At 51.3% G+C, this 13,069-nt stretch overlaps 1 protein-coding gene across 4 annotated transcripts in view; it reads left to right on the top strand.

Moving 5' to 3' along the window:
* The window catches only part of LOC141166296 (uncharacterized), a 125,896-nt gene that overhangs the window by 97,702 nt on the left and 15,125 nt on the right, over positions 1 to 13,069 (top strand). The gene's annotated exons all lie outside the window — the stretch shown is intronic.

The raw sequence follows: 13,069 nt of genomic DNA, 5'->3' as shown, positions 1-13,069 counted from the left end.
GAAGGGGGTACTTATTCTTCACCGTGATCTGGTTAAGGCCTCTATAGTCTATACAGGGACGGAGAGAGCCGTCCTTCTTTTTGACGAAAAAGAAGCCTGCTCCCGCCGGGGAGGTAGATTTCCGGATGAATCCCCTGGCCAGATTCTCCTCAATATATTCGGACATCGACCGGGTCTCAGCAGCGGATAATGGATAAATACGCCCACGGGGAGGAGAAGTACCAGGTAACAGGTCGATAGGGCAGTCGTATGGTCTATGAGGGGGTAGTGTCTCTGCCTCCTTTTTATTAAAGACATCAGCATAAGACCAATAAGGAATCGGAAGTCCAGGTAGATTAGCTGGGGTAGGAGAAGGACGGACGGGATGAACGGGAACCAGACAGGTCTTATGGCAGCCCTGTCCCCAGCGAAGGACTTCTCCGGTCTGCCAGTCAAGAACGGGTGCATGTTTCTGGAGCCAAGGTAGGCCTAGCAAGAGGGCGTGAGAGAGTCCAGGCAGAACATGGAAGGAGATACTTTCAGAATGCAGCATTCCCACCTGCAGAGTAATGGATTCGGTGATGAGTTGGATGGGGCGTGGTAAGAGCCCCCCATCCACGGCAGCAACAGACAAGGGTACAGCCAGAGGTTTGGTGGGGATGCGGTATTTCTCTACCAGGGACTGTGAAATAAGATTCCCGGCTGCTCCAGAGTCCAGTTGGGCTAGTTCGAAATAACGGTTCTCCCCGTAGACGATTGAAACTGACAACAGCAGGGATGGAGAGGATTTATTCTTGTCTAGGTGGACCTCTCTGAGCGAACCTAGACACAGGCGTTTCCCGACCTCTCCGGGCATGCACGGATCCGGTGCTCCTTACTGCCACAGTAGAAGCAGGTCCCCTCGGCACGGCGTAAGTCCTGACGGGTCTTGACCATCTTGGTCTGGTCGACCTGCATAGGCTCAGGAGGGTGTACCTGGTTAGAGACAGAAGGAGTGACGGGTTTCTGAAAAGTAGGAGCTAGACGTGGTAACCTCCTCTCACGGGTGACCTCTCTGGCACGCTCCTGGAACCGTAGGTCAATCCGGGTGGCAAGAGTTATTAAGTCATCGAGAGTGGTAGGAATGTCCCGACCGGCAAGTTCATCTTTAATACGGCCGGACAGACCCTCCCAGAAGACGGAAACCAGAGCGTCGTTATCCCAGGCCAGCTCCGAGGCAAGGGTACGGAACCGTATGGCATATTGGCCCACGGTGAGACTTTCCTGACGGAGGCGTAGCAACGATGATGCGGATGAGGTCTTCCGTCCGGGTTCGTCGAAGACTTTCCGGAAAGCCGTGAGAAAAGCAGACAAGTTGGACACCAGGGGGTCTCCTCTCTCCCATAGAGGATTTAGCCAGGCCAGGGCCTCCCCGGTGAGATGGGACATGATGAATGCAATTTTGGCTCGGTCGGAGTTAAACTGGTGGGACAATAGTTCAAAGTGCAGGGTGCACTGATTTATGAAGCCCCGAGCCTGGGCTGAGTCGCCTCCGAAGCGAGGAGGTGCAGAAAGCCGAGGTCCGGGGTAGGATATCATGGTGTTAGTGGACAGCGGAGCTGCCGGATTGCGAGACATGGCACTGGCGGAGGTTGTTGGTGGAGCAGTCAGAGTGTCCAGGCGAGTATTGACATTCCGCAGGTGACCCAGGATGGACTCCTGTTGGGACCTTTGACGGGACAGTTCATGACACAGGTCCGAGAGTGAGGGAGCTTGGGTGCCACCGGGTTCCATGGCCCGAGCAAACTGTAACGGGTCTGGGAGGCGGAACCTCTGAGCTACTATACAAGGGGGCGGTCCTTGTAAGGGAGCGGGTGGCGACCAGGCAGGCAGTCACAGCAGGTGACCGGGACAGTCTCTGAAAGAACGGGCAGATGGTCACGGCAAGTGACCGGGGCAGTCTCTGGGTAAAGGGTTGGTACGACCTGTGGCGGCTGATGGTAGACTTGAGCTCCCAGGTGAGCAGGCGAGAGTCTCTGGATAAACGGGTGGTCACAGCATGTGACGGCAGAGCCTCCAAGAAGACCAACAGACAGGCGGCAGATGAGCGCTCCCAGGTGAGCGGGCGAGAGTCTCTGGATAAGCGGGTGGTCACAGCACGTGACGGCAGAGCCTCCAGGTAGGCTAGCGGACAGGCAGCAGATGAGCGCTCCCAGGTGAGCGGACAGGAGTCACTGGACAGGCAGGTGGTCACAGCACGTGACGGCGGAGCCTCCAGGTAGGCTAGCAGACAGGTAGCAGATGTGCGCTCCCAGGTGAGCGGGCAAGCTGGTCCATAGACAGACTGACAGGAGTTGGAAGGCAGACCGTCGGACCTCAGGCAAGCAGGCAGGTAGCTGAAGTGCGCTCCCAGGTGAGCGGGCAAGCTGGTCCTTAGACAGACTGACAGGAGTTGGAAGGCAGACCGTTGGACCTCAGGCTAGCAGGCAGGTAGCGGAATATCAGGCAGGAAAGACAGCAAGCTGGCAGGAATCTGGCAGGTATCTGGCAGGTAACTGGCAACGGGACCTGAGGGCTGAAGCAGAGTAGTGAACAGTGCAACAACATTGCTCGGGCACCTCCATTTTGGAGGAGGTGCCTTATATATGGTAAAGTCCTCCGGCCATTGGCCGGGGACTCCTTAGGACGGCGCGCGCGGCCCCTTTAAGAGGGAGGGAGGGCGCGCGCGCGCGCCCTAAGCACAGTGGCCGGGAAGGAGCGCGCGCTGCCAGCAGAGCGGGAGAGGGACGCCGGGCACGGAGCAGAGCGGTGAGGGGAACAGCGTCCCTGCCTAGCAGAGGGCAGGGACGCCGGCACTACAGGATGTATGTGTCAAACAAGCTCTAACTTTATTACAAAGCATAGGGTTTATATACACCCTGAAGGCAGGAAACGGATTTACCATATATGGTCCGATTATACCTCCCGCTCACCGTAGCAGAGTGGTAACCATGATAAACAATGGGTTACTAGGTGAGCGTGTGCCCCTAGTAACCCGATGTTTATCATGGTTACGAGCCTGCTAAAGTGAGCGGTAACCTCCCGCTCACTGTAGCAGAGTGGTAACCATGATAAACAACGGGTTACTAGGTGCGCATGTGCCCCTAGTAACCCAATGTTTATCATGGTTACCAGCCTGCTCCTGCTTCAGCAAGCTGGTAACCAGGAGCAGGACATCGTGGAAAGATTCTTTCCACGATGTCGCTACTCCCCTGATCGTTGGTGAGCCTGCCTGTTTGACAGCTCACCATCGACCACATAGCGACGCAGCAATATCCCTGACAGGTCGTATCGTTGTCGGGATCATTGCAGCGTCGCTAAGTGTGACGGGGCCTTAAGACTGACGTCACTGCTTTCTGGGTCTTCTATCCTTGGATTACGATATCGGAGAGAATGAGACACAGGACAGGATGTATGTGTCAAACAAGCTCTAACTTTATTACAAAGCATAGGGTTTATATACACCCTGAAGGCAGGAAACGGATTTACCATATATGGTCCGATTATACAATTTAGCACACTGTAGTGCCGGCGTCCCTGCCCTCTGCTAGGCAGGGACGCTGTTCCCCTCACCGCTCTGCTCCGTGCCCGGCGTCCCTCTCCCGCTCTGCTGGCAGCGCGCGCTCCTTCCCGGCCACTGTGCTTAGGGCGCGCGCGCGCGCCCTCCCTCCCTCTTAAAGGGGCCGCGCACGCCGTCCTAAGGAGTCCCCGGCCAATGGCCGGAGGACTTTACCATATATAAGGCACCTCCTCCAAAATGGAGGTGCCCGAGCAATGTTGTTGCACCGTTCTACTCTGCTTCAGCCCTCAGGTCCCTTGCCAGTTACCTGCCAGATTCCTGCCAGCTTGCTGTCCTAATCCTGCCTGATTTCCTGTTACCTGCCTGCCTGCCTGAGGTCCGACGGTCTGCCTTACAACTCCGGTCAGTCTGTCTAAGGACCAACTTGCCCGCTCACCTGGGAGCGCACATCAGCTACCTGCCTGCTTGCCTGAGGTCCGACGGTCTGCCTTACAACTCCGGTCAGTCTGTCTATGGACCAGCTTGCCCGCTCACCTGGGAGCGCTTCTCCGCTACCTGCCTGCTTGCCTGCCCGGAGGCTCCGCTGTCACGTGCTGTGACCACCAGCTATTCCAGACTCTTGCCCGCTCACCTGGGAGCGCTTCTCCGCTACCTGCCTGCTTGCCAGCCCGGAGGCTCCGCTGTCACGTGCTGTGACCACCAGCTATTCCAGACTCTTGCCCGCTCACCTGGGAGCGCTTCTCCGCTACCTGCCTGCTTGCCAGCCCGGAGGCTCCGCTGTCACGTGCTGTGACCACCAGCTATTCCAGACTCTTGCCCGCTCACCTGAGAGCGCTTCTCCACTACCTGCCTGCTTGCCTACCTGGAGGCTCCGCCGTCACGTGCTGTGACCACCTGCTATTCCAGAGACTCTCGCTTGCTCACCTGGGAGCACACATCCTCCATCTGCCTTGCTAGCCTACCTGGAGGTTCAGCCATCACAGGTCGTACCTACCCTTTACCTAGAGACTGCCCCGGTCACTTGCCGTGACCTCCAGCCCGTTCTTCCAGAGACTGCCCTGATCACTTGCCGTGACCTCCTGCCCGTACACCCAGAGACTGTCCCGGTCACCTGCTGTGACTGCCTGCCTGGTCGCCACCCGCTCCCTTACAAGGACCGCTCCCTTGTATAGTAGCCCAGAGGTTCCGCCTCCCAGACCCGTTACAGTTTGCTCGGGCCATGGAACCCGGTGGCACCCAAGCTCCCTCGCTCTCGGACCTGTGTCATGAACTGTCCCGTCAGAGGTCCCAACAGGAGTCCATCCTGGGTCACCTGCGGAATGTCAATACTCGCCTGGACACTCTGACTGCTCCACCAACAACCTCCGCCAGTGCCATGTCTCGCAATCCGGCAGCTCCGCTGTCCACTAACACCATGATATCCTACCTCGGACCTCGGCTTTCTGCACCTCCTCGCTTCGGAGGCGACTCAGCCCAGGCTCGGGGCTTCATAAATCAGTGCACCCTGCACTTTGAACTATTGTCCCACCAGTTTAACTCCGACCGAGCCAAAATTGCATTCATCATGTCCCATCTCACCGGGGAGGCCCTGGCCTGGCTAAATCCTCTATGGGAGAGAGGGGACCCCCTGGTGTCCAACTTGCCTGCTTTTCTCACGGCTTTCCGGAAAGTCTTCGACGAACCCGGACGGAAGACCTCATCCGCATCATCGTTGCTACGCCTCCGTCAGGAAAGTCTCACCGTGGGCCAATATGCCATACGGTTCCGTACCCTTGCCTCGGAGCTGGCCTGGGATAACGACGCTCTGGTTTCCGTCTTCTGGGAGGGTCTGTCCGGCCGTATTAAAGATGAACTTGCCGGTCGGGACATTCCTACCACTCTCGATGACTTAATAACTCTTGCCACCCGGATTGACCTACGGTTCCAGGAGCGTGCCAGAGAGGTCACCCGTGAGAGGAGGTTACCACGTCTAGCTCCTACTTTTCAGAAACCCGTCACTCCTTCTGTCTCTAACCAGGTACACCCTCCTGAGCCTATGCAGGTCGACCAGACCAAGATGGTCAAGACCCGTCAGGACTTACGCCGTGCCGAGGGGACCTGCTTCTACTGTGGCAGTAAGGAGCACCGGATCCGTGCCTGCCCGGAGAGGTCGGGAAACGCCTGTGTCTAGGTTCGCTCAGAGAGGTCCACCTAGACAAGAATAAATCCTCTCCATCCCTGCTGTTGTCAGTTTCAATCGTCTACGGGGAGAACCGTTATTTCGAACTAGCCCAACTGGACTCTGGAGCAGCCGGGAATCTTATTTCACAGTCCCTGGTAGAGAAATACCGCATCCCCACCAAACCTCTGGCTGTACCCTTGTCTGTTTCTGCCGTGGATGGGGGGCTCTTACCACGCCCCATCCAACTCATCACCGAATCCATTACTCTGCAGGTGGGAATGCTGCATTCTGAAAGTATCTCCTTCCATGTTCTGCCTGGACTCTCTCACGCCCTCTTGCTAGGCCTACCTTGGCTCCAGAAACACGCACCCGTTCTTGACTGGCAGACCGGAGAAGTCCTTCGCTGGGGACAGGGCTGCCATAAGACCTGTCTGGTTCCCGTTCATCCCGTCCGTCCTTCTCCTACCCCAGCTAATCTACCTGGACTTCCGATTCCTTATTGGTCTTATGCTGATGTCTTTAATAAAAAGGAGGCAGAGACACTACCCCCTCATAGACCATACGACTGCCCTATCGACCTGTTACCTGGTACTTCTCCTCCCCGTGGGCGTATTTATCCATTATCCGCTGCTGAGACCCGGTCGATTTCCGAATATATTGAGGAGAATCTGGCCAGGGGATTCATCCAGAAATCTACCTCCCCGGCGGGAGCAGGCTTCTTTTTCGTCAAAAAGAAGGACGGCTCTCTCCGTCCCTGTATAGACTATAGAGGCCTTAACTAGATCACGGTGAAGAATAAGTACCCCCTTCCGCTCATTCCGGAGTTATTTGATCGTCTGAGGGGGGCTAGAATCTTCACCAAACTGGACCTCCGTGGGGCGTACAACCTGGTTCGTATCCGTCAGGGGGATGAATGGAAGACGGCATTCAACACCCGGGACGGCCACTATGAATATCTGGTAATGCCCTTTGGCCTCTGTAATGCTCCTGCCGTCTTTCAAGAGTTGGTCAATGACATCTTCCGGGACCTTCTCTACTCCTGCGTAGTGGTGTACCTGGACGACATCTTGGTCTTCTCTCCGGATCTCCAGACTCACCGGAGGGATGTTCGTCAGGTCCTGCTCAGGCTCAGGCAGAACCATCTCTACGCTAAATATGAGAAGTGCCTCTTTGAGCAGACCTCGCTTCCGTTTCTGGGCTACATTATCTCTCAGACCGGCCTACAAATGGATCCTGAGAAACTGTCTGCCATCGAGAAATGGCCCCGACCAGAGGGGTTGAAGGCTATTCAACGGTTCCTGGGCTTCGCCAACTATTACCGCCTCTTCATCCCGCACTTCTCTTCCCGGACTGCCCCAATTTCCGCGCTCACCCGTAAGGGTACTAATCCCAAAGAGTGGCCGCCCGAAGCAGAGGAGGCCTTTCTTTCCCTAAAACAGGCCTTCTCTTCCGCCCCGGTGCTGCATCGCCCGGACGGCAACAAGCAGTTCTTCCTGGAAGTTGACGCCTCCTCCTCTGGAGCCGGAGCGGTACTTACTCAAAAATCATCTTCCGGGAGAATGGTAACTTGTGGCTTCTTCTCCAAACTCTTCTCCTCTTCTGAGCGCAACTATTCCATAGGAGACCGAGAGTTATTGGCCATCAAGCTGGCGTTGGAGGAGTGGCGTTACCTACTCGAGGGGGCTCTTCATCCGGTAATAATTTACACTGACCACAAGAACTTGGCTTACCTCCAGCATGCCCAGAGACTTAACCCGCGCCAAGCCCGGTGGTCCTTGTTTTTTGCTCGCTTTGATTTTGTTCTTCATTTTCGCCCGGCTGACAAAAACGTCAAAGCAGACGCCTTGTCCCGATCCTTTCTGGTGTCCGATCTCGAGGAAGAACCTAAACATATCATCGATCCCGCCAGAGTAATGCAGGTGGCTCCCGTGAGTCTAAATCGTCTCCCTCCCGGTAAGACGTTTGTTTCAGTACCTGATCGGGAGAAGATCCTACACTGGGGCCATTCGTCTAAACTAGCTGGCCACGCCGGTCAGAAAAAGACCCTCCAGCTTATTGCCCGGCACTATTGGTGGCCTACCCTGCACAAGGACATAATAGACTTTGTTTCTGCCTGTGTGTCCTGCGCCCGCAACAAAGTCCCGAGACATCTGCCAGCCGGACGCCTCCTTCCGCTTCCTGTACCTGCTGCCCCCTGGCAGCATATAGCAATGGACTTTATAACTGATCTCCCCGTCTCTGCCGGTTGTACGGTCATTTGGGTGGTCGCTGACCGCTTTTCCAAGATGGCTCACTTTAATCCCCTGCCAGGCCTTCCGTCTGCACCCGAGCTGGCTAAAGACTTTATCCGCCACATCTTCCGTCTTCATGGCCTGCCCCTCCACATCGTGTCGGATCGTGGGGTACAGTTCACCTCACGTTTCTGGAGAGCCACTTGTAAACTACTAGACGTCACCCTGGACTTCTCTTCCGCTTACCACCCACAATCCAATGGTCAAGTGGAGCGGATCAATCAGAACCTGACCAGTTACCTCCGGCACTTCGTTAATGCCCACCATTCTGACTGGGTGGATCTCCTACCATGGGTCGAGTTCTCTTATAATAATCACGAGAGCGAATCCTCCTCCAAATCCCCGTTTTTTGTAGTCTTTGGTCAGCATCCTCGGATTCCTTTTCCTGTCTCCACCTCTGTGGACAACCCGGCTGCGGAATCTCTCGTTAGCAAATTTTCCTCCATATGGGAGAGTACCCGGTCCGCACTCCTTCTGTCATCCGAGCGTATGAAAAGACACGCTGACAAAAAACGCCTGGATCCTCCACAATTTCGTCCAGGAGATAAAGTCTGGCTCTCATCTAAATATGTTCGACTCAAGATACCTTCTTACAAGTTAGGACCTCGGTTCATCGGTCCTCTGGAGGTCATCAGTCAGATCAACCCGGTGGCCTATAAATTGAAACTCCCGGCCAACTTACGGATCCCTAACTCCTTCCATGTATCTCTCCTCAAACCCGTGGTGCTTAACTCTTTTTCCAAGTCTACAGGTACGCCTCCTGCTCCGGTTTCTGCTGAGGACGAGTTTGAGGTAGAGAACATTCTTGCCACCAAAAGGGTAAGAGGAAAGACCTTTTTTCTGGTAGATTGGAAGGGGTTTGGTCCTGAGGAGAGAACGTGGGAGCCCCGGGAGAACATCCATGCCCCTCTCATCCTAGCTAAATTTCTATCTGGCCTAAAAAAGGGGGGGCCTAAAGGGGGGGGTACTGTAGTGCCGGCGTCCCTGCCCTCTGCTAGGCAGGGACGCTGTTCCCCTCACCGCTCTGCTCCGTGCCCGGCGTCCCTCTCCCGCTCTGTATAAGAAGGAAGAGAAAAGACCCAGGATATACAACCATGCACACCCAATATTAGAAAAATGAAAAAATCTTTATTACATGATTACAGACTGACAACACAGAAAAATAAAAACAATTAAAAACAAACAAAGCATAGCAATATTCATAGGGGAGGAATAATGTAGTGTTCCAAAGTAATAAATCCCCCTGAAGCCACAGGTATCATTTAATATAATATATTTACCATCTCATAATACAATATGGCTTATTGACCAAACTATGTCACCCTAATGAAGGGTGGCACAGTACCACTAGACCAAATATGGATAATAAACCACGTACTCCCAAATAATCGGACCATACATAATAATAAATAGATCAAAGAATAGAGGAATGAGTGGAAGTAGTAGTCTGCTTAAACTAGGGGCCCTTGTAATATCAGCGTATGTCAAAACATATCATCCCACCTGGTATATGATATGGGATCATAAATGAAGGCCCTATATATAACCAAGCAGACACTCTTAAGTGGTCAAAGGAAAAGGTCAAAAATAATAAAGTGACATAGTTACCTGTTGGCACCAGAGACCCTACGCGTTACGCTGCTAGACCGCAGCTTCGTCAGGGGTATGTTGTCAGTGGACACATGTGTATATTAAATAGTCTATCCAATTTAGTGTGATTCCCTTCAGGTGAAAATAAATACCCTCACTAAGTCTCTCCAGTATCGTGACGGATCGAACGATCATTTCCTGTTTCCACAGCGTGCGGCCCACGTGCTATGGTATGACACAGCCGGAATTGAATAAGACGTCATATCCGGTCGGCGAAGCGCCGCCCCTTCCTATCACTCATGCGTTCCACCCAGACGCCATGGTGGAACGCAACCGGAACTAGACAGGAAACATCATATCCGGTTCAAGGAGCCGCCCCCATTGGGATCGCACGGGACATGGTCCCACAAAAACAAGGCGCAAAAAACATATATATATGTAAATAGACACCCCCGGAAGTAGCGCGTCCGCTACAAAAAATGCACCGGTACAGAGACAAGAGGGCTAGCCCTAATCAAGAAAAATGCCTGACTAGGCCAAGAACAAGATAAAAGATGTAATTAGAATCAGATAGTCACCAAATGTGCATAAGAGTGTGACCAATCATGACAATACAAACATAGACATAAGACAAACCAACCACAAATGAACATAAAACAGACAATCATATACAGATTGTGGGCCATTACAAGGTGGCTGATAAAGTCTAATGACAATACATATAATATGCATATAGATGTAAGGACATGGCATTTGCAATGATGACCAGAGATTAGCCTGTTGTAAAATTAAAATTAAAATTAAGGAGATGCACAAGCCAGCCACACGAGAGGAGATAACCGGAAAAATGGAGGAGAAGGAGAAAGGAGGAAACCAAAGGGCCCTCAATCCAAAAACGGGACTCTAACAGAAAGGATACCATGGGAATTTAAGCCAAGTAACCAGTAAATGAAAAGTCCTCATTTATACCCCTAGGGGCCACTGTATCAAGAACAAAAATCCACCTTGATTCAGATCTCAGTAGATCCTTGGTGTGATCCGGGTTACGTAAATTAGGCCTCATTTTTTGAAGACCCGTAACTCGCATTTTATTAGGGCTACCAGAATGGCATTGGAAAAAGTGCAGGGCCACTGATGAGATGGCCCTGCCCTTTTTCAAATCCTGTTCAGCAAGATGGATGTTAGAGACATGTTGCTGTACCCGTCTACGGAGTTCCTGCGACGTTTGGCCTACATAAACCTTCGGACAGGGACAGGTCAATGCATATACAACATTTGTAGACCTGCAATTGATAAAGTCCCTCAAAGGATATTGATGGTTGTCAGTCGGATTAGTGAAAATTTTTCCAGATGAGAAGAATGGACAAGCAGAACAGTCGCCACAAGGGAATGAACCCTTAAATTTACTACCGCCCGAAGTACTACAAGTGGGGCGTGTATAATGACTATGCATAAGTTTATCCCTTAAATTAGGGGCGCGTCTAGCCGTCAACAACGGTCTCTCTGGTACAATGCTAGAAAGACGACTATCCGTTTTAAGTATATTCCAATGTTTCCGAAACAGACTACCCACTTCATTCCATTGATTATTGAACCTAGTAAAAAATCTAATCTGTGTATCCTCCATATTAACACGCGATTGTAGCAACATCTCCCGTGGCTTGACCAAAACCTTCTGATGAGCCTTGGAGATTACCGCTTTAGGATATCCACGTTCCCGAAAGCGTGAGGTTAAATTTCTGGCCTCGGTTTTGTAGTCCTCCTGTGTTGCACAGTTCCTTTTGGCCCTTGAAAACTGTCCCACCGGTATGCTGTCTCTCAAGTTTCTAGGATGAAAACTTTGGTAGTGTAGGAGACTATTAGTAGCAGTAGATTTCCTATGTAATTTCGATACAAGTGAGTCACCCACTTTCCTGATCTCCAAATCCAAGAAGTTAACTGCAGAGGAAGATATACAGTGGGTAAGATGAATGTTAAAATCATTTACGTTCAGCCTATCAATGAATGCAAGTGCCTCAGTTTCCGTACCCGTCCAGATAATCAGAATGTCATCTATGAAGCGTAACCATTTAAAGACCCCCCGGTTGTATGCCTGTGAGGGGTACACGTGTGTGTCCTCCCACCAACCCAGGAAAAGGTTGGCAAAGGAGGGCGCACAACGCGCCCCCATGGCGGTCCCAGAGATTTGTCGATAAAAGATATGATCAAACACAAAATAATTGTGAGTAAGAATGAAGTTCAAAAGGTCCACAATAAAAGAATCATGTAGGCGATTACCTCCACTTGTAGCATTCAGGAAATAAAGAACTGCCGCTATGCCATCTTTATGGGCTATATTTGAATATAGCGATTCAACGTCAACAGTGATGAGTAAGAAATGGTCAGGTAAACAAAGAGAGGTAAGAGTCCGTATCAGATGAGATGAGTCCCTGAGATAAGAGGGTAAACTGGTAACGAGGGGCTGCAAGAAAAAATCTATGTAAATACATGCCTTCTCACAAATACTTCCTATACCTGACACAATAGGTCGACCCGGTGGACATTCCAGATTTTTGTGGACTTTGGGCAAAATATAGAAAGTGGGTATGGAGGGTTTCCTCACTATCATAAATTCCCTCTCTTGTTTATTAATAGTTCCCATAGAAAAAGCCTTCAAGAGTAGTCGTTCAAGCTTAGCCGAGAAGACCTGTGTGGGGTCCGAAGGAAGTCTCAAATAAAATCTGGTGTTATTAAGCTGTCTATGTACTTCAGCAGTGTACATACCACGAGGCCATAAGACGATGTTGCCCCCCTTGTCTGCTTCCTTTATCAGGAATTCCTGGTTTTTCTGCAGACAGAGGAGGGCACGTCTCTCCATAGTGTTTAAATTTTGATGAGATATTTTATTAACAGGTAATCTCCTAATCTCATCTTTCATAACCTCAAAAAATGTAGAAACTGCTGGAACCAAAGACAAAGATGGTAAAATGTTAGATGGTGATCGATGCGGAAACTTTTTCCTACCTTGATAAGACTGATTGTCCTCAAGAAGTTCAAGTAAGTCTCGGAAGACCTGTTTATCAGTGGGGGAGGAGAGGTCTGAGAATAAATCAGATTTAGTATAGATGACCTTAAGAATAATTCTCCTACAAAAAAGATATAAGTCTTTTAGCAAGATAAATTTATCAACCGGTACCATGGGAGAGAAAGAAAGACCCTTCTGTAATACAGACCTTTCAACATCATTTAATGTATAAGAAGAAAGGTTGATAATCTGAAGTTGGTCAGAATTTTGACTTAGAATCTGTTTCTCTTCTTGTATGTCCTGGTGGCCATGGTCCTCACAGAATGTGATCCTGTTTTTTTGCTGCCGTTGCTTATGTTTCCCCCGTCTCGTCCGCCGTCGGTGTCGCTCGTGTCTGGGCTTAAAAAATGATCACTATGGCCTATACTTGACAAAGAACCTCCTTCCATGTATTTGACAGATGAAAGTTTGCGCAAATTACCCCTATGTTTCCATTTATAGGCTTG

This window comes from Phyllobates terribilis, unplaced genomic scaffold (genome assembly GCF_046119375.1).
Source record: "Phyllobates terribilis strain yellow unplaced genomic scaffold, ASM4611937v1 Scaffold_11__3_contigs__length_659146591, whole genome shotgun sequence".
In the NCBI taxonomy this organism is placed as follows: domain Eukaryota; kingdom Metazoa; phylum Chordata; class Amphibia; order Anura; family Dendrobatidae; genus Phyllobates; species Phyllobates terribilis.
The sequence above is the reverse complement of the archived record's forward strand: the minus strand, read 5'-3'. Positions and strand labels throughout refer to the sequence as shown.